This window comes from Acyrthosiphon pisum, chromosome A1 (genome assembly GCF_005508785.2).
Source record: "Acyrthosiphon pisum isolate AL4f chromosome A1, pea_aphid_22Mar2018_4r6ur, whole genome shotgun sequence".
Taxonomy (NCBI): Eukaryota; Metazoa; Arthropoda; class Insecta; order Hemiptera; family Aphididae; genus Acyrthosiphon; species Acyrthosiphon pisum.
The window spans coordinates 37,705,730-37,725,641 of NC_042494.1; the positions used below are offsets into that span (position 1 = coordinate 37,705,730).

The 19,912-nt window shown below is 27.2% G+C and overlaps 1 protein-coding gene across 4 annotated transcripts in view; it reads right to left on the reverse strand.

Annotated features, from left to right (window-relative positions):
• The window catches only part of LOC100575587 (5-hydroxytryptamine receptor 1), a 251,248-nt gene that overhangs the window by 148,235 nt on the left and 83,101 nt on the right, over positions 1-19,912 (reverse strand). The window contains exon 1 of one of the 4 annotated variants that reach the window (XM_029487001.1): positions 1,197-2,358. The exons of the other annotated variants lie outside the window; for them this stretch is intronic. The gene's annotated coding sequence lies outside the window, so the exon portion shown is untranslated. Of the gene's footprint in view, positions 1-1,196; positions 2,359-19,912 lie in introns of those variants that run through there. 4 annotated transcript variants of the gene reach the window in all.

Genomic DNA, 19,912 nt, shown 5'->3' on the forward strand with positions numbered 1-19,912 from the left:
CGTTAATTAATTTAAATCTCTCATAAATCCATTAATTTTACTTCTCACTAAAGCAATTTATCCACTTGATAAAAATACCAAATAATAATAATAACAAAACTCTGTCACAGAAAATTCTCTACTTATATTACTATTCAACGCAAATAGCTTAAGATTTCATGCTCACGAACTCGAAACATTATTAAACAACAAACGAATTGACGTTGCCCTCATTTCTGAGACTCACTTCACTATTTATTCTAAAACATATATCCCAGGATACAATATAATCAATACAAATCATCCTGATAAAATGCAAACGGCGACGTGACTATATATTATGTTAAGTAATCTATTGCTTATCAACATTTACCTGGTTTTTCCCAAGACTTCTGTCAATCTTGTTCAATTCAAATAAAAATTAAACTTCACTTCCTTAAGGATCTTACTGATACTGTACAAGCTGCAGCTTGGTCTGCCACAAATACAAATTTGTCCACCCCTCATATTTCCAACCCACTTCTAGAAACAATAATACCAATGATAACTGAAAAGCGACACACTCGTTTACCCTCACATAAAAAAAATTTCAACCGACTGGCAAACTCTTTGGAGAAAACACTCGCTAAACACAAAAATATAGCGCTAGTTAAGAATCTTACTAATCCTTCCTCAAAAGATGGCTTTCTGTGGAAAGCTACAAAAAAAGTATATAAAACCTCAACCTTCCTTTAAAAAATACAGCGAAAGTTTTGCTACATCGGACTCTGAAAAAGCGGAATTATTTAAAATACACAACTTTGAGCTATTCCTACCAAATCCAGATATTATATTTGATCTTGATACTATGAACCTGGTCAACAGGACTCTCAATTTCCCTTCTCAATCCAGTCTCCCAATTAAACCCTTCTCTCATAAACGATATAAAATATCTCATCCAAAATACTCGCAAAACAAATCTTCAGGCTTAATCTTATCACCACTGAAGTAGTTAAATGTCTCCCTAAAAGAGCCATTGTTCATATTACACATATTTACAACTCAATAATTAGATTATCTTATTTTTCGCTACCATGGAAGTTCTCAAAAATCATCATGATTCAAAAGCCAAATAAGCCAGCTGATGAAACTTCATCCTACAGACCAATAAGTCTTCTTCCTTTTTTTGCGAAAACACTAGAAAAACCTATACTTAAGCATATCCTACCAATAATTACTGATAAGAAAATTCTGCCAGGCTATCAGTTTGGTTTTCGTTCTTCACATTTGACGATCCATCAACTGCACAGGGAAGTAGATGCAATTTCTTTCTCCCTGGAAAAAAATTATTTTGTACAGCTACTTTCTTAGACGTATCACAAGCCTTTGATAGAGTTTGGTACTCTGGTTTCTTACATAAGCTAAAAACATTGCTCCCTTCAACCTTCTATCTTATAATCAAATCAAACGAAACTGAACGTACCTTCCAAATACGACACGGGTCTGACACGTCAAGTATTGGCAGTATAAGTGCTGGGGTCCCTCAGGGTGGCATTTTATTCCCCGTTCTCTATAATATATTCGGCGTAGATTTACCAATTACACTAAATGCATCAGTAGAAGACTATGCCAACGACAATGTAATCATCTCTATGAATGATAATCCACTCATAGCCTCTGCAAACCTTCAAAATCACCTAGACCTTATGGAGAACTCGTATATCAATTGGAGATTCAAAATACACCATAACAAGTCTACACACACTACCTATTTACACTTAGACTAGCTCCTCCCCCGAGGTAACTTTATATGGTGCTCCAATTCCATCCTCTCCTACAGTTAATACCTTGGTCTTACACTAGATAAAATATTAACATTGGCCCACCATATTAGAGCAAAAAGACTATCACTGAACAACCGTTTTCGTATCCTCTAACCTCTAATCTCCAATAAACATACTTCCCCTAATATCAAACTCCTGATCTTCAAAACATTGATGAAACGAATCTGGACTTACAGCATGCAATTATGGGGAAGTGCAAAAAAGACAAATTTAAATAAAATTCAATCCTTCCGTAACATTGTGCTAAGAAAATTAATCAATGCTCCCCCTTACATATCTAATCATACTCTCCACACAGACTGAACCTAAAAATAATCCATGAAGAAGCCAAACACTTTTATAAAAGATTCCGCAACCGCCTTTCCCTTCATTCAAACTCTTTGATTGAAGACCTTTCCTCCCTCACAATCTCAGGCTGCCCTTCCTAGACTCCTAAAACGCTAATGGTTCAAAGACCTTTCACAATTTTAACTCTAAAAAAAAACATGTCTAAATAAATTGATTAATTTTATAACTTTTAAAAATCAACAATAAAATGTCATCATTGAATGGCTTCTTTACTCACTTTTTTTTTGTACTCTCATATGATCTGTTTTTTATCGTATTATAAACTTATTATTTTTTTTTTAATTTCATAATATTCTTTTTCAAAATGTGTTATACAAAATAAACCAGGTTGAGTTGAATTATTATTTTTATTTTATTATTTAAAAAATATAAATTATACTGCTATAACAGTGCAGTGATGTACATAGTTGTAAATAGCAATGTAGAGGGACAGTACTGCTATAGCAGTAATAATCATATGCGTTTTTAAAAGTAGTTTTTTCTCCTTCCGAGAATTTCAAATGTCCACGAATGTGTTAAAATAATATTTAAAAAAATTGTCGTTACACCTGTACTTTACATTTGTATGTTATAACTTATTTGTTTTGAATAATAGATTATAATAATAAAGATGTATTTTAGGATTTTATATATATAAAATAATATTTAAAAGAAAAAATATTTATTGACTTTGAAATACTCATGGGTAGAAATCAAAAATCTTATTTTATATAAATAAGTAACAACAGAAAATAAGACGTTTTATGGTTTGTGAAGAAAATATAATTTTGGCAAGTATAAAAACAATAATTATCAAATAAGATTTTGGTCGACAGTGTCTGTTCGTGAAATAATATTATTTTATTTAACGGAAGTACGTACATTGTTAAAATCAAATCCGATTGTTTTTACTCAGTGGCTTGTACAAATTGTATTGACATTTTTCCATCAAAAATCGGAACTCATGTATAAGTATAGTAAGTATATTTTGGTTTTTCTACGAATCCACAATCATATACAGTCAAACAAACTTACCATTTTAAATGAAAACTGACTTCACTTTTTTTGCATGCCTTTACTTATAATAAATTGAAGAAGTGTAATAGGTACATAAAAGTGATGAATAAATCTCAAAATAGTCATATCATAAGAGATAAATCGTATAAATATTTAGTTACAGTCCTAATATTATAATGATGTATTTCACAAAAGCCATAATAATAATTTATAGACCTAACGTTGACATGTATCTTGAAGAAGAACAATAATTAAAACTCGAATCTAATTAATTCACAATTTTTGTACATTTGAGGAGTTAAACCCAAAGTTAGAAATTGTGAGAATAATTTAGAATAATCATAGTACGATAAAATACGGAAACGGAACGAATGTTACGGGACAAATATACTCATAATACACACCACTAAAACGGCCGTTATCATGGCCAACATATTAAGTTTATCCCAATTTTAAGTCCCGATATTATCTATGTTTTTTCAATTCTTCTAAATCTACTATGTTTCTGACGTATTATGGCATTTCCAAAAAAAAAAAGAATTACGGAAAAACGGGTTTTACGATATATCGAGACTAATATATCGACAGGATTGATATATCGAATTATAAATATCGATATTTTTATATCGATATTTTCATATCGATATTTTCCTCTAAAATATCGATATATCGATATATCGATATTATTTGGGCATCCCTACAAGCTTATAATAATAGACGACACAGAAGACTTCGGACCACCAACGACGGCCATACAAATCTGCGACCCACGACTATCCAGCATTGTATCCAACGGCGATAAATCCTCTGCGGCAGTTCGATACGCGTCGACCAGCGATTAGTCTACGACCTAGCAACGATCGCTCGACCACCAAAAGCTGCATCAACCGACGACAGCTACTCGCTCCCGCGGCTACGTGACTATTGCGACTGAGATACATCGTCGATCGATACGCATCAAACAAGACCAGTGACTCGTACTACAAGTCACCCACAGACCAAGCCGGATCCACAGCCAAGGATTGTCCATCAGCACGGGACGCTGAACTGACGATCAACGACGCAACAAAAATCGCCCTTTTCAGGGCGACCACGTAAGACACGACCCCCCCGGCGCGCCTGCTTAGGCCACGCTACACCGGTCGAGTCCCATGAGCGAAAGCCACTTGTTTAAGCGGGCCCGACGTGTAAGACTCGATCCCACCCCGAAACATTATATAGGCTTATAAAATATACCTACTATTGTATGGGGCTTGAACCCCAAACCCAAAAAAAGTATATATATTCATTTACATAGAAATAAAGACATTATTTTAACCTATATTACAATTTACAATTTGGAGTTGAAATTTCATTTACGATCGACACGTGTATCACGAGTGCCGTATCACGGATCAAATTGACTGTCCACGTTGGGATGTCTCTTCAGTTAATTAGTACATAATAAAAAATAATATTAGTATTATTTATAATATTAGTGTGATTATACTTCACAATTAAATAATATAATGAAGTAAAAACTCTTAAAACGGTTTGATTGAACGGTGTTATACTTATACGTAACACCGTTAAACCGATTGAATAATACACTAGGTACATAAAACACACATGATTTTACAATTTTTTTAAATGTACTACTCAAGACAGGCATATATATAGGTATAATTTAGGTGGATATTTATTAAGCAGACTAACCAAATTCAACTTATAATGTCGAAATCATACTTATCACACCTTTTAGACGATTTCATTGAGAAATTCGGTGATTTAAAAGACACAAATATTTAAATGTGCACATCTAACTTAGTGTATGGTTAGAGACATAAGTAATAATTAATTCAGAAATAATTTGTAGTGTTATTGACGCATTTTTCAAATGTTGAATATTATAATAGGTATATTAGGTAGATAGTAGATCATAATATTTACTTAGGTTATAATAATACAATACATGCTATCAAAAATATACATAGATTTCCTTTAATGTGACATTTTTATTTTTATTTTTTTCAGTATAGAGAAAAATCATTATGTTTCATGGATATACACACTACTGAATAATTATGAAAATAACATTACCTACAAATAAAATAAAATTAGGTAAGTTATTTTGTATTTGATGTAATACAAATATAACATATTATACTATCACATATACCTCAAATTAGTATATATTTATAATATTGTCGTCTGTATGATCACGATAATTATGCAAAACTACTTCACTTTAAGTACCTACAGTAATTATAGCTGGAAGTCTGGTTCCATTCGAGTGTGTTTGACACATCATTTTACAGAATTCATGGCCTAGTGGTTAATTTTTTTCTATGTAATATTATAAACTAAGAATTATTCATATTTCATATGCGAAAATCCTTAAATACATCTTTATTATTATAATATATATATATTATTCAAAACTTATGACTTATCACATACAAATGTAAAAGGTCCAGTTATTAATAAAGTTATTATAAATAGTTGTTATATGTGTGTAATGAATAATACTAATATCAAGTTAATTCGTGTTTTAATTATTATGGTTGACTGATAACCAGATTCTAACTTTAATTTATAATTAAGAATTCGTCAAAAAAAAATAAAAATCAATAGGTATACATATAATAATATTTTAGGTACCACTTGATATTTATTATCTATTTATCTATATAGTTTATTTTATTGTGCACATACAGTGTCTATTATACTAATTTATACATAGGTATTTAAAATATGTCTTTGTTTTAAATATTACTGTATTCTTTCCTGCCAATTTAATCAAGGTGTTTAAAAACATAAAAAAAAAAAACGAAAACGTTTGGGTTAAAGATTATAATATTATTGTCATTATGAGTATTGACTATTACAGAATATTTTCCCTAAATTTCACACCCGGTAATTTAATAAAATGCAGTTATAATTAAAGTATACAATTTTTCGATATTCATATCGAAAAATCCGTTGCACGATACTTGTGTAACCGTGTTCATGACTGGACACTTCTTTATTATAACATTTTTTTTTTTTTTCATCAAACTTCATCTCTGCAATATTGTTCACCATGTGGAGAAACTGGTGAGAAAACTACGAAACAGTCACTTCAAAGTAACAACAATACCCAGTTTCAAATCGATTGGCTTCAATATATTTCTGAAGCACTTAATATGTAAAAAAAAACTCTATATATATATATTATACACACAATTACACTAATTAAACGTGATTTTAAAACCATTACGCATTGCTCAGAATCTAAAATCAGAAATTGGTAATCATCATAATAATTTACAAAACTTAAAGGAAGCATAATATTACATTCAAATATCTAATGAAAAATAAAGCAAAATCAGGTAACAATTAATATTAATAATGATCAATTAATATTGTGAATAACGTTACCAAAACAATTATGAAATTTCGTGAAATATTTCTTCCGGTGGCGTATAATATCAAATAATATAAATTACCTAACTTCATTCATCCAAATATATAAATTATATTTTTTTTTCATAATTGTATTACTACCATAATAGTATAACGTTTGTCAGTAATCACTAGTTAGTAGTAACTATATTGAATATTACACTATACCTATTTTATAGTAATATACTAACACCTATGGGCTATGACTATAGTAAAATTGTCAGTATCTTTTCAATATTGACGTAGGTAGACTACTGTGTTTATTCCTGATACAGCTGATGTAATATAATTATATCTTGTGAATTCTTATAATATACATTAAAACCGTTTTAAGAATTTATTAAAACATACAAATTGCATTGTTAACTAATATAAACAAATAATAAAATACAAAAACAGTATTAATTGTTTTTATTTTTTTAAATATTGTTTTAGATAATAATATCGTTTGACATGTTGAGTGTAGATTACACAATTGTATTCATTTAGATTAACTTGGATTACATTATGTTGAATTATTTAATTTTTTTATTTTTTGTTTAATTAATTTTATCTATTAAGCTAAAAAAAAAAAAAAATTTTTGATTTTTAAAGAGTGTTGTTTAAACATTAAACTAATATAATATACTAGGAATAATTAACTATTTTAAATTTAGATGACTGATTAAATTTAACCTATGGTTTTTGTACTCAGTCATTTTTTTTTGTAATCCACAATTATTGTATTCGCAAAATAAGTAGGTATATTCCTTCGATTTTAATTGTTATTTTGTCAATATCCACACCTAACTGAATAGTGATTACTATACATCTATTCACTATTTTTAATAGTTTTACTGTGATAAACACTATTGTTATCACATTGTTAATCACTGTTGTCTAATTTGACCGTTTAAAAATGCTAACTGTTTACAATTGAGCGCTAACTGAACCCCACTTTAAAAAAATACTATATATTAATATATTAATTAAACGCAGAGTTGGGTTTGTGTCATTAAAACTTTGTTTTTAGCCCAGTTACTAGTTAGTATAAAAATAATGACACAGAGACCACCAGACGCCTCCCGGTGGCCTGAAGAGTTTTCGACTCGCCCGAATAGGATTACCTGAATAGTCTCTGATTGGTAGTAAATCAGACCAGACATAAATCCCACCATTGAAAACGAGAGTAATCTCAACTTTTCCACCAGCCAGCAGATTTAAGCTATTTCAAAACCATTGACAATCATCGAGTCTTAGGAAAAACATAATCCCCGGACACTTTGTGATGTACGAAAATTGTCTAATCTTAATCTAAGTAACTTTATTTTATACATTTTATTTCTTATGAGTTCATTTTACCAAAGGATATCACTCTTTGAAGTCTCAAAATATTGTAGGTAATATATATATAGCGTGTTGTAAGAGCAATACACTATAATCTCAGGTATAATTTTATATTATATTTTGATGATAATATTCATTTTTAAATTAAATAACACATTTATTATTTAAACATAATACACAGCCACGTACTGTATCTTGCTTTTGTATATAAAATAAACATAGATATTTTCAAAATCGTTAAATTCCACCTATGCACATATTAACTACATAATACAATACTAAATAATAATAAACTTATGTTCGGAAATTCAAAACAATCTATTCACATTTATCACTCTTTTTTTTAACGTAATAACTTGAACATTCAATCCTTACAAATATGGTTTTTAGGTACCGATTGGGTATTTATCGGTACCTAAAAGAAAGGTAACGACAGCAATTTTACTACCTCACTACGTGTAGGAAATTTCGATATCAATAGGAAATTTATATATGAAGTCAAAATAACATAACATTATGGTCTATTGTTCAATAATATTTTAGAAAAAAATCGCACTTTTAGTTCATTACTTTTATTTTCATACGTGCGAAAAATGGTAAAATATGTTAACGGTCACCGATAATCATACTGTTAATATCATATATAGGTACACATTATAAACAAGCGAATGTTAAATCATAAATATAATAATTACAAAGATCACAATGGATATATTATATATTTATATTATTGATTTTATTGGACATTAAAATACACAACATACACGTCACAATAAATAAATTGTAGTGGATTTAAATTAGCGTAGTGTTGTAGTCCGGTCAAGAATATCAGTTATTGGTATACTGGTATCTGAACAGTTTATCAACCAAATAATTTTTTTTTTTTAAAGGGCTGGACAGGTACAACAAAAACACGATTTTTCGGGTTATTCCAGCTCGATCACATTGGCGAAAGAAGTATTGAGAGTATTTAAAAGAAATGACAAATCATCGCATCGGAAAAAGCATTCTGAACCCGGATCGGTTGAGTCCGCACTGCTGACATAACTCCAACATTATTCAATGGTTTGCTGTAGTTTTTATTTATACCTACTCTACTCTTAAGAAACTACCGAAAAAAATCGAAAAAATGACCTATTCAACGTCAATGCCAAACTCAATTCCTGAATGGCTACGTGACAGTTTCTAAGCATTTCATTCTGCTTAAAAAATGTCATTGACAGTGCAAAAATAAAAATATACAAAATACTGTATGGAGGTCAATTTATTCCTCGTTTTATTTAGAATCCAAAACGTATGCACTTTACTCAACACTATAATTTAATAATATTAAATAAAAACTGAAACGTAAAATATAACTTATAATTAATAATAATTATATGTACAAAATTCAGATAATTTAAATTAAGTTAGACGCAAAGCAACTGCGTACCTATAATTATTGTTTTACAGTGACAGCGATGACATGGTCTAGGGGAGGAGTTATCTATAATCACTGTCATTATCGAAGGTGTATGACTGATTTTCATTTATTCTAATCAACATAATAGATGTTATTAATTTATTATATTATAATCTCGCCTTATAAACATAATTTGATAGTCATATAATAATACGCCAATATAAAATCGAGATGATCTAAGATGATCCGATGGTCATGTCAGCTCTATTTAATTTATATTAAAATTATTAATGTAATAAAAGATATTGCAATGAAATTAGAAACATCAGTTATTGAATTCAATTAATTTTTATGTTTACTTTTTAAGCAATCAGATTAAAATTTAACGCACCATTTATGTGTAATAACCGTGGATTTCATTATTGTGCTAGGTTTATTAAAGTTTATACCAAACATATTCATTTGTATTCGAATATTACATTACTCTTGAGTTTTTAAAATTACAAATGTTTAAATATTCAACATAAACACTTCCACGTCATAATTTACATAGTAATATAAAATGTCCATTTTAGATGGTCTTAATTGAGTTTATTATTTGAATTAATTATTTATTATGTTCTCGTTTGTTTATGTATCTCAAAAAACACGTTCTAAATTAGGAAATAGGTACCTAACTAATATTAATTAATATTATGAATTTATTAGCTTAACTATTTTTTTATTTTTCATAATAGATACTATATATATAAATCGTATGCTATATATTAATATATTACACAATACCTATATTTATAGGTAAGTATATAATAATATATAGGTATTATACATCTTGCGTTTTTACTGAAATGTAAAATAAGATCTTATACAGTTATACACTTATACGTAATACTATTATAGTATAATCTATACAAAATATAAATACAAATGTAGGTAATTATATTTAATGTATACCTAGAACTTACCAACCTTATTAATTTTTTTAATAATTCTGCAATTATAATAATATGTAGGTTACACACTTTATACCACACGAATCACATTATTCTGTATCAAAGTCTGGTGTTTTTATTCGCTTTGAGTCTTGAGAGAAGGTGAACGAGATGCATTCGATTGTAGTTTCATTCTTTTTATTTGACGCTGTACACATTATTTTTTTTATTATTATTCATTTCAAAGTTTTTTTTTGTGTACACATTACACAACTGAAATTTTTTTACTTTGTTGCTATTTATTTTACTTTGAAAATTCAACTATTTAACAATACCATTGTTTGATCTCATTATAAGTAAAACATTTAACGGAATCTTGTCCAATTTCGTGACGATTAAAATAAAATATGCTATACAGCATAAAATAATAAAATAATAGGTTTTTAACAATTATATAAACGTTAATACATACATTAATTATTATCTACGTACCTAAAGTAGTACCTTAAAACGTTCAATCAATACATAAATTAGATAGGTGAATAATTGTATACAGTTTCTAGTTGATTTATAGAATAATGAAGTATGATGTACATATTATGTAATAGGAAATATATGTATTAATCATTAAACTATTTTATATTAAATTGGTCAAATATAATTTTTAATAAGTACCTTTCATAATAATATTTATGTGTAGGATTAAGTACTTATTACATCAATAATTTAAATTTCAGAATAATAATTACTATCGTTTGTTTAATCATTGTACCTACATAATACTTGTTGTTAGTATTCAGATTTCGATCGGTTATATTATCACAACATTTATAAATGGGTAGTGTAAAACATTTTATAAACAGAAAATTACATAATATATGAATGATTTCATTATTAAGCAGTAAGCCATTAAATAAACGTTAAAGTACATATTTAAACGATCTATTATTCAAGTTGTATACACACACACACTCATATTTACATATATATATATATATATATATATATAAAGAAGTATACCTACATGAACGATGGGTTATATTTGTCTATGTTGTTTAATAGTTTTAAAAATATATGTTTTTTTTTATTATTATATAATGTATTCAATCGGTTTACAATAAAAAACTTTAAGTTATAAGGAAAAGTGATAACATAGAAAAATATACAAACATCAATAACGTGTAGAGGAGACCGATCATTAACAAAACCTCAGAAAAAAAAAATATGTTAAATAAATTATTTTAAATGTAAAATAGGCAAAGACCTTATAATTTCAAAATATGTATACATTATAGCAATACGACCAAGTTTGTGTCTACACTTAAAATAATTAATGTCTACAGTTAGAAAGCTTCATTTTTGTCTAATGAAAATATATGAATCACTAGTGTGACATTTTTTATTCTGAGCGTATAGCGATAAATGTATTGGTTTTACAATGAGGATTTGTTTTTTTTTTTTATAAATGTCTGACATCAAAATTAGGATCGGTAAAAATACTTTAGTTACCAAATTTGAGGGGGGTTTCTGGTGAAAAATTGTATCTAACAAACTTTGGATGGTCAATAGAACAAACAATTCTCAGTACTTTTATAAATAACAATGATAAAACAAAAAAAATATGGAAAAACTCAAAGCACAATAGTGAGGTAGGAACACTGGAAACCTAGGTTTAGTAGCTACTATACCGCAGAGTGGATTTCCCGGTTTTCCTTATGAAAGTTAACTTTTTAGTGTAAAAATACATTTTTTTTATACAGAAGATTTTAGTTCTATATGTTTATTTATATTCTATATATTCCATTTGCATAAATAATTGATAAGGTACAAAATTAATCAATTTATAATTACTTTAATTATTTTTACAATCCAAACAGAAATATTAATAGTTAAGATTTACATGATTAAAACAAATATACATTAACTATTTTAAACATAAATTATATTAAAGAATAAACAAATATATTATTTAGTTAAAGTCCTACAATATAATATTAAGTAGCTTTATTATTTTTAATTGTATATAGTATTTAAGGTACCTATTAATATTTTCAACGATTTTCTTGTCAATACATGTAATTTTAGTCAAACCATTAATTAAAAATTACCATCAAACTATTGCCAAGTACTGGAGATAAAAAAAAAAACAACGATCTTTCGATTTACAAATGCCCAGTTACAAGTGGTACAAGTGTATAGAAAGTCACTACGAGTATAAAAATTTGGCACTGACATTAAGAGTGGTTTGAGTATAATAAGAAATAACATTAGGTACACAAAAACATATTATATACAATTTTTTGTTGTTATCCTTGTAAAATACATGAGAAAATCGTTTCTTCCTCAAATATAAGACTATAAAAAACTGCAATGCTTAATATAGTACTATCTTTCTTGATCACCAACAAAAATAAAAATTTATTTTTAATCGATTGAACAACTCAGTGAGCTATTATTGAAACACAATTTTTAAAAAAAACTATTGAAATCTTAATGGAGGCTCCAATGTTGTAATCTTGTACTTTTTGATACATTTTAAATCAATGTTCAATTACGTTCAAAAAAATAATTAATAACAATATGATAGAACCGAACCGTTATTAATATATTTCATTTGTTATTGATAACATCATACGGCTTAATATCATTATACATTTTCTGGCACTTAAAATTGTTCTAGGTATTTAAATGTATGTATTTAGAATGAACATACAATATAATATAACATAATATAATATTACATTATGTTTGTAACATACCTAATATAAATAATAAATAACTACAAACAATTATTTTAAACAAAACTAGAAATATTTTGAATTTTAAAAGTATCAATAAACTACATATATTATTAAAAAGAACAATTTATGTTACTCCAATGATTGAAATATGCATTTTGTTATGTTATTAAAATATGAATGAGGGGGCCGGAAAGGCTGAGTGGATTAAGGCGTCGGTTGCGACGCACACCGGCGCCGGTTCGATGCCGTCCGTGGGTGACATTTTTCTTTGGGCAAGTCACGGTGTCCGGAGAGAAGTGCAGCTATCCCCCACCTGAGTATGGCGGATACCTACGGGTGTCCACTAAAAAAAAAAAATCTTCCAAACCAAAAACACACGAGTTTAAACTTACAGTACCCTCCCCCACAGTAAAAACCACCCAATGGCCTAAGTTGCTGCGGGTTAATTAATAATAAAAAAAAATATGAATGAAAGCAAATTATATAAAATTAAATGAAATTTAATGTTTCACACGTATCAAAACTTGCCACTCCAAATAACTAAAAAAAATCCTGAAATAATATAATAAGGTATAGATCAAATTAGCATAGATCCTATAATAAACCTCAACATTAAAAAACATTTTTTTTAATCCAAGTTTAAATGTAATATATGATTCACAATTTAAAGTTGAAAAGTTTAATATTATTTTATTACAATAAGCAAAAAAGGAAAATTATAATATTGTAGGTGTAGAAAACATAGAATTTTATAAGAATAAAAGTTTTGAAAATAAAACATTTTATATTAAAGTCTAAGTTACACTCTTATATTAAAATCATTATTACCTTAGTATACCTACATACCTGATATAATTTATAACTAAACTGTTCGATGTCGGAAATATGTATACTCGAATATTCAATATATCCATTATCATGATGTAATATTATACATATAGATCATGATTGTATATCTGCCAGCTGATCGGTAAAATAAAATAATAATAGCTATGAAAATCTAAACTTATTGGATCTACTCATCCTTTTTTCAAAAACTCAAAATTGTACTGAATTAAAAATTAACTAATCGGTAATGTTGATAAATTTAATAGTACACCTTTATAGTTATTTAAGTTAAAATATATAAAAACACAGCAGGTATCAAATTTATAAATTTGAATGTATTATTATAAGCGTTCTACATTTCTAAAAATGAATATTTTTATTTATATTAAAAATTAATTAGCTTACGCATAAAATAATTTATTAATATGAACGTTGTATAAAAATATAAGATTGCTCTAAAAATAAAAATATTAAATAAAAATAGTCCATTAAACTTTGAATTTATAATCGAACATATACATAGGTCAATAATTGTCAAAGTCTAATAATGATAAAAGTAATTTAAACACTTTAATCTTACGATAAATTTAACACCCGTAATATATTATTTAAGTACAATGTGCGTTTAGGTAGTGTGTTTTGTATAATATTGTGATGTGTGTACAAAGTACTACAGACTGTGTAGTGTTTTCAATTATTTTGTGACAACAGATGTTAATTATTTCTAAAATATAGCTAATATTATAAGAATGCAATTTTCATTCTTTTGGACTTTTTTTTTTTTTTTCAGTGATCTACCTTACGTTTTTGCATAGGTATTTTTTTTATTTCAAAAATAAACTTGCATACATATAATATATTATAATATATTATATATTTATATATATATTTAATAATTTTTTTAGGTTTTTCATAGGTTTTGGTTTATTACTTTGCTTACCGAGAACATTCAAAGTTTCTAAACCAATTAATGATTTTTTTTTTATTAAAAAAACACAAAATGACAAAACAAAATCTTATCTACAATTTTAGATGATTAATTAATTGGAAAAATAATGTTTTAATTAACATGTACTAAGAACCATACTAAATTTGACTAGATGAATTAAAAATAATTTATTCAAACAAGACAATGTTAATACATTGTAATCACAATAGTTTATATTGGTTAATCAAATAAGAGTTACTTAGATCATGATTTTTTAATAAAAATTTTCCAGATGTAACAGAGCTTGGTAATTTCTTTAGACTATAGTTTGACATATTAAATAAGTTGTTGAGAAGATTCTGAATAATAAGACTAACATGGTTGTTTTTTAATAACTGAACTACCTCTATGCATATAATTAAACATTTCTTTGATAAACTGAGAAAATAAAAATTAACACTTCTATTTTAATATAAATATTTTATCAGTTTATTGTTAAACAATAAAATATTAAAATGCTTAAATTAATATTTTTTTTCATCGGCACAGATGCCGCACAGTAATGTAGCTATATTGCCTATACATTGCGCCGTACAGCAACACAATTTTTTGTTATATTGTTTTCATAAAAAAGGTACATAATATCTTGATGTTGAGTATTAACTTAAATGACAAATTATATATATTTCTCAATATATGTCCTCAAACTTCAAGCTGTTAGAGTGGAAAAAAACTAACCGATAACGGTGCAAATAAATGTTCCACAGTGGATTCAATATTAAATCATGAAACACGAACAAAATCGAAATCTCCACGTCTCATTAAACAACTCGCTAGTGTGTACGTTCATGTCAGTAACTCTAATTCCGTAAGTCGTCTTGTATTATTTCTCTTTTTCAGATTGTCCGTTACCCGAACTCGCGTCCAAGACACGCCTTTATAATAATAATGTTCCTGTATTATAATACCCGTGGTTCGGTGTATACACACACTGCCGACAGACTTCCGGGTTATTGTCGGTTACAGTTTGGTACGTGCGGAGTAATATGACTCGTGTCTGCTGCTAATAAATCACACCCAGTCGAGGCAGACGTAATTAATGATATTATACGGTGCTTGGCTTTCTAGAATTGTATTTCCATTGTTATTATTTGTCGAATCAACCAGATTACAGCATCAGCCGAACCAATAAAACAGTGTCTCAGAAAAATGGGTACTTTCTTCGAAACAGTTACAAAACGATTGCCAACTACGACCGTTATCATTATTGCATATGAACTCCTTCTCCAAATAAATTTTAATTAAAAAAAAACACGCATACTTGTGAATTTATTTTTATTTTTACATATTAAACACCGAAAATATCAATTATCATTATTGTAGCATAATTTTTCACCGCTTATCTTAAATAGGAAATCAGGTAATTGGGACATTAATGCCCAGTCTATTTGTATCAATTATTATGTCTCACGAATCGGCAATATTCGTTCCTCAAATTATTATTTAAGTTATAATACAGTGAATTTGTATTCGTTCTTCATGTGTATGCTAAATTATGTCGTTACAGTGTTTTTTATTCAGTCAATCAGTTGTTGATCGTGCATGGTAAGTGTAGTAATGATGTCTCGTAAATGCTTATCGCCAGCGCGAAAAATTCAAATCGTTATTTGATAAATATAAATAACAACCACCTGACTGTAATACCATACATATTATATTAATTTAAAAAAAAATGTATTATTACATAATCTTCTCTATATATTGATTATATTAAGTACAATACTGTTCAGAGTGAATGATGAATAATCAACGCAGCGCCGAATCTATTAAAGCTATCGATTTGAAATGTTTAGGGTAGATTAATATTATAATTTCATTGTACACTAAGAAAGAATTTTGATTTTAAGGGATTTAAATCAGCAAAAAAACAATATTGTTCATGTAAATTGTATACTTTTATACGTAATGTATAATATAAATACGCTAGTATATTATAAATTATAATTTAATATGACTAAAACAGTTACTATAGCAACAATTACTATTTAATTTTTTTTATTATTATTATTAATATTGATTATTATTTATTAGGAGACTAATCGCTTTATTGGGACAACATAACATAGCACAAATGTATCTCGATATAGCTGACTCTTCAATATTTGTAACGAACATAATGAATATGATGTTGTAGTTTATAGGGATATATTATGTCGCATTTTGTATTTTTGAATAGGATTGTGTTTTATTAAACTCCTAATTTAAAATGTTTGAAACAATATAAAAATGTATAATAACTTGTACAGATTGCATATTATTGACCTGTAAACGGTTATTATCCGCAATCAGTTAAATTAAAACTTGGATAAAAATAGATTTGGTAATATATTTTACATATTGAAAGATAAGTTTCGAATACAGTTTATAGATTCTGAAAACATTTTAAACGTAACTTTATTCATTCAGAAAGATCTACGCTTTTTGGATAATCTTATCGAATATAATATAATTGAGGTAATATTATAATAACGCAATCATAATAATCGTGTACGTATACGAGTAGATCTAATGCCGAGAATCAAGACCACAAAGGACAAGAAAAAAAAACTAAATATAAACACAACTTGAATCTAAATTGTTTTTAAAAATAGAAACAAAACAAAAACAAGACTCTATGTGGGCCCGGAATTGTTAATCTATTTATCTTTATTGGTGTTATGGTTTTGTGTTGGGCGCGGTGTTCGAATACTTTTAATTTAATACTATATTATAGCTATTGGCTATACATCTCTCGGAAGTAGCAAGGCTGAGTATAAACGATTTAAAAGTTAAGTGTTCAAAAGTTATGTTACTTTTAACTATGTTAGTGGATCACTTTTTTTTTTAGAAGTAACTTCCATAAAATATAATGGTTATAAATTATTATATTTCATGTTTACATTATAGGTTATATTATAAACAGAATTGTGTTAGGAGTAACCGCGTCATCATAATTAATAACCATTATTTCTTATTATATTTTTATTCATTCATTGAATTACTACTAAATTTAATATTACTTATTTGATTTAATAATATACATGGTTAATTAATTATATTTTAATAATTTATTTGATAATTATAATTTAGTATATTTGTGGTCCATTAAGTTAACAAATACATAAAATAATTATTTTATTGGATTTAATGATTGATTAAAGTATATAATAAAGCATAAGTGCTTGCAGAAATTAATTTTAATACCTACATACATTTATTTAAATCTTCAAGACCTATATTAAATTATTTTGTTATTTGTTAGCTTTAAAAAAGGTACAATTTTTAATTTTATATGAAAAAAGTAACAGATTTTCAATTAAGTTGAGCTACGTTTATTTTCTATTTAACTTGTAGCTATTATTACAAGTCTCAAAAAAATAGATAATTTTCCCAGTCTTGACGCTTAGAAACCTAGGTCTATAAATCATTATGGTAGTAGCAACTATAGCAGCCATTTTAACGTTATCGTAATAATAAACCTAATAAAACGGTGGTGGAATACCTTAAACACAATAATATTGTCATGTATTATATCAATTATATATTATGTAGAGACGATAGCGATCGACCCACCGGCTTGCAGTAGTCAGTCATTTGAAAGTCAATCTAAGCCGCTCACGTGATGTTCACAAAACGACCGACAATCGGCGGCTTTTGAATTCTGATAGTTAGACAATGTCGTAAATATTATAATGTATTTTCCCCTGTACCGTTCTTTGGAACTCTTTAAAACGTTTTCGGGTTACAAGATCCCTGACCATATTTTTTGCCATATTTACTATGGTACATAGAAACCATAATATTATTGATGGTAATTTGTTTTTCTTCATATTTTTCTATTATTAGGAATACAATTATATTCTGAAAATCAATGTAGAATGTCCGGTATGAACATTTAAACTTGTCAAAACTCATATTTTAACGTGTAAAATATATAATTTTAATATTAGAGAGTTTTTTTCACAACGCTGGTTAAACACTCCGGTAATATAATAACTTAGTAATTTTATTGAAATTTGAAACATTAGTTTTTGCGTTTTTGTATGTATTTTTATTTTTTCCCATTGTAATTTGTAACCACAAACCTTTAAACTGGTGTATCTTTTATGGTTATTATCATTATAATAGACATTTTATATTTTGATAAGATAATAATCGATACTAACCAGGTGCTCGTTAACATTTTTAAAATAACCGATTACCAATGTCAATTAATAACCGTACTGATATTTGGAGCACATGCGCAAAGGCTTGTTTTGGTAAATAACGTTATCGAATTCATACCTTATTTTTAACCGGCGCTGTGCAAAAACTCTCACATATAATAATTATAATAATAATATGTTATCATAATATATCTCGTTAGTTGTTGTATTAGCACGTATCTTAGTTTATTTAACCCCATTAATAAATAATACTGACTATAATTATTTTTATAATAACCATGTGAAACGCATTCATGACAACGTTATATTATTATTACAAAGCATTATAATATTATCAACCGGATCCAATTGCTTTAAGTTGACCCTTGTTGTTAAAGGTTAAATTTAAATAAACAGAAGATTAGATCTTCGTGTTCCTCTAGTAATATGCATGAAGTTTATTTTAGGCGTACACAAACATTGACCTTAACGCAAACGTTTCCGGTATTTAATCATATTTAATTCAAATAATGTTAACTTACTAAAGTACGAAATATAGTTTTGATGAACTTTACCAATTTTTATCACATTTCCTAGAAATGTGGAAAATATTTACAACATAAACAACATTCGTTATAAGTGACAGAATATACAATGCATTTCCAATTGCATAAAAGCATAAACTTAAATTAAATAAATATATAAAATGTCAATAAAAATATTCGTAACATTTTATTTATTTTTATTTTTTAGAAAAAGTATACGCTCATGATTTTATAATGATTATAAATTGTATACTCAACAATTTACACAATTAAAGGCCATAAGAGCAGAATTAAAATATAAATTATAAATCATATTTATTTTTTGATCATAACTATATTGAAGTAAATGATTTTAAATGCAAATTCCACAATAACTACCTACTTGTAAGATACAATAATACAAAATTAACATCTAATATTAGTAGGTACTATACGTCTATACAATATACGTATTAAT